At 44.4% G+C, this 3,883-nt stretch overlaps 1 pseudogene; it reads right to left on the reverse strand.

The window, feature by feature from the left end:
- Positions 1-2,018: 2,018 nt before the first annotated feature.
- Positions 2,019-2,136, reverse strand: LOC126199947 (5S ribosomal RNA; annotated as a pseudogene).
- Positions 2,137-3,883: the final 1,747 nt, after the last annotated feature.

Raw genomic sequence — 3,883 nt, forward strand, 5'->3', positions numbered from 1 at the left:
GATCGAGTGCATGTCTCGTTCTCATGCAAAATTCGTCAGATTTAAACAGGTACAATCTCTTCACCACCCGGCACCTCGCAACCTATCCTGCTGTCAGAAAGATTCCTATGCCGGGATGGTTCATTTGAAAGGATTCGGCCGACTTCCTTCCCCATCCTTCCCTAATTGGATGGGACCGATGATCTCGGTGTTTGTTCCCATCCCCCAAAACAACCAACGAACCAACCAACGTTTCAGAGATGTGGACAGTGGGCTGTAAAATGCACTCCACTAGCAGTTCATACATCTCCTCCACCTGGCTAGTGGTGACACTTAACGGTAATAACCACAGCAACGAAACGGGAGTACAGTTCACGGACCCTAGGCAAGGAGTCACACAAAAACACCACTCTGAAATTTGCACCGAAACAAATGAAATTTATTGGCATGATTTATCACTAACTAAATTCATCACTTTTATGTAACATCATCTTCAGCTGGCTAAGGCTCCGAGCTCTGCTCTGTGGCTCTCTTTTACCGAATAAGACCACGATCACTAATTCGCAACATTGGCAGAGAAAAACAGGAGCCTCGCGGAGTGGCCACGCTGTGAGAGGCGCCATGTCACTGACTGCACCGCCACTCCCGTCGGGGTTCGAGTCCTCCCTCGGGCATGGGTGAGTGTGTGTTGTTCTTAGCATAGGTTATTTTATGTAGTGTGTAAGGCTAGGGACCGATGACCCCAGCAGTTTGGTCCCGTATAAAATCACACACATTTGACATCTGAAAAACGGGAAAGTCGCTAAGTAGAACTCCAAGCCCGGGCACGGGAACGGACTTAGGATTCTGTCAGACTTGCCTACTGCATTGGTTGATCACGAGGGATGTCCTACTCCCCAAATTCACTATGAAAAAAACCACCTTCGCCCCAGAGGACACACGACTTCCACACCCCGCAAGTGCTGTTCGAGGATCCTGAATTTCTTGAGCTCCAAACTGCTCCGTTTTACATTCGGGCCTTGTGACCAATCCGAAACAGGAGCAGAAAGTAAGCATTTTCAATGAACATTTGCTGTTTCTGTTTGATAAAGACTTCGGCAGGACTTTTAGAATTTGTTCTGCGACAGACGTCAGAAACACTGGCTCTAATGGGAAAATCTGCTGACGTTGTCTTCAGTACAAAGACTGCTTTGATGCAGCTCTCCATGCCATCTATCCTGCACAAACATCTTCATCTCCTAATAAACACTGCAACTTACATCCTTAGTACTGATCCCTTGATGTCTCAGAATGTGTGCTATCAACCGAGGTCTTCTTTTAGTCAAGGGTGCCACAAATTTCTTTTCTCCTCAATTCTACGCAATAGCTCCTCATTGGTTGCATGTTCTACCCATCCAATCCTCAGCATTCTTATGTAAAATCACATTTCTTAGGGTTCTATTCTCTTCTTGCCTGAATTGTGTATCGTCCACGTTTCATTTCCACACAAGGCTATGCTCCATCGAAGTATCTTCAGGAAAGACTTCCCAACTCTCCAGTCTACATTTTTAGTTAACAAATTCCTCGCCGGCCAGAGTGGCCGAGCGGTTCTAGGTGCTACAGTCTGGAACCGTTCTACCGCTATGGTCGCAGGTTCGAATCCTGCCTCGGGCATGGATGTGTGTGATGTCCTTAGGTTAGTTAGGTTTAAGTAGTTCTAAGTTCTAGGGGACTGATGACCTCAGCAGTTAAGTCCCTTAGCTCAGAGCCATTTGAACCATTTTTGAACAAATTCCTCACTTGACGATTTTATTGCGATTGGCTGTTTATATTTTGTATACTCTCTATAGAGCACAAAGGACTCCGTCTTCAGACCACAAGTGGCCCATCGGGACCATCTAACCGCAATGTCATCCTTATCTGAGGATGCGGATAGGAGGGGCGTGTGGTCAGCACACCGCTCTCCTGGTCGTTAAGATGGTTTTCTTTTACCGGAACCGCTACTATTCGGTCGAGGAGCTCCTCAATTGGCATCACGAGGCTGAGTGCACCCCGAAAAATGGCAACAGAGCATGGTGGCCCGGATGGTCACCCAACCAAGTGCCGGCCACGCCCGACAGCGCTTAACTTCGGTGATCTGACGCGAACCGGCGTATCCACTGTGGCAAGGCCGTTGCCCTATTCTCTCTAACTCGGTCGTCATCACTTATTGTACTAACCGTAAGCCAGCCATGTACGAACCGTCCACAACCCATGTAGGAGGATTAGGGAAAGTCCAGCCCTTCAGATCCAGGCTGAAGGAAACCTCCTTCCCACAGAACCCGAACTTATCGTAGACAGTAGCGAAAGGGAAAGCACCTAGGCACAGCCAAGAAATGAGATGCTACACCATTGACTTGGACCTTCTCACTCAAATTATCTTGGACGTGAAACAAGGGGTTTAGTTCAAGATTCTCGTTGAGCACGACTTGCCCTTTCTTCAACATCTTCATTTTAAGTATGACGGGTGCTCTTCTGTCCTCCAAGACAGCAGCAGTCACGTCCACAGGGCTGCATTCATACTTTTCTACGTTGACTGACTGTTCCATCGGTTCATGGTAGAATATTTTATACATTCTTAATGTAACATACACGGGACTGGTGTAACATTCTACAATATTTATCATTTTATTTTACAAAAAGGTTTTTGGCTTTTAACGCACTTCGACTGCACCGCTGAATTTCCACCGCTGAGTGTCCCGAAGTTAAAGAAAAGAAAAGTCTGGGACTACTTGGAACAGCAGATGAAGTGTGACAATTGATATCGCCATGATATGGTAGTTATTCGGGGCTGATCACCAATGAGAGACTTCAAGTGGATACAGCATACCTGAAGGAACTTGTGAATTCCGTTCCTCGCCGAACTGAGGGTATTTTGAAATCTACAGGCAGCGCTACGCGGTTGCATGGGGATGTATTAATTTATTGTCCAGGCTTTGTAAGAAGAATCATAGAAATAGTGGAATAGAATGTAGCGAAGAGAGAGATTACTGGTTTGCTCACTCTTTGATGAGTCTTTAAACGAGATATCATTTGTAAGCGACATCTTTTATGAAGTACAAGAAACTGTATAGATGCGGCAGTATGACAGGGAGGACAAATAAGTAGTGAATGCCACGACCGTCCCTCTAGTCGTCGCTTTGAACCCGTTTCCTGTAAGAGGCTTATTCAGACTGAATTGTTAACTACTGTAGCATTTCGCCTAATTTTCTTAATTGTGGCTGTGTCGTCTGCCTTTTTGTTACAAACAGCAGCAGCAAAAATTGTATAACTAGATCAGTGGTCTTCAGTATGAACCAATCCAGTGTCCAAAGTATATGAAATACCAATGAGACTACATTTACAAATTTAAAATGTTCTCAGTGGTAACTGTCGCTAAAATTTTTTTGTAAGGTATTGCTTTTAGAAGAAATAACAAAATTATGGATTCTTAATCAGTAAGAGCACAACTTTCCTACAGGTAATTTCCTTACAACTGCAGAAGGTGACTTATGTCTTCATAGTAGAAACAATTTTCGTGCCTCGTATCTTCTTATTCAGTATTAAAGAGGACCCACGCTAAATATTCCTTGTCACGAGAATCACCATTTCCACGACGAATTCGCAGCATCCACCAGGATCTTCCTCAAAGTCCACTCCGTGTATACCACTTTCCTCAAAACTTCAGACAATAGTAGCCTTTTCCTTTTCTTCTACAGGAAATTTGGGCTAACGCCATACATTAACTCGAGAACAGTCCAAATCAGGTACCCTTGAGCATTATTTACCTGTGGATACTTCTGAAAAGAACTTCTATTAAAAAGCGTGGAAAAGTGTACTTTTTGTTATTTTGAATGTGATTCTGTAAACACTGAATTTAAATGAAATAACTTGTAGGACACTAGCT

The sequence above is a fragment of the Schistocerca nitens genome, chromosome 8 (assembly GCF_023898315.1).
Source record: "Schistocerca nitens isolate TAMUIC-IGC-003100 chromosome 8, iqSchNite1.1, whole genome shotgun sequence".
NCBI lineage: Eukaryota > Metazoa > Arthropoda > Insecta > Orthoptera > Acrididae > Schistocerca > Schistocerca nitens.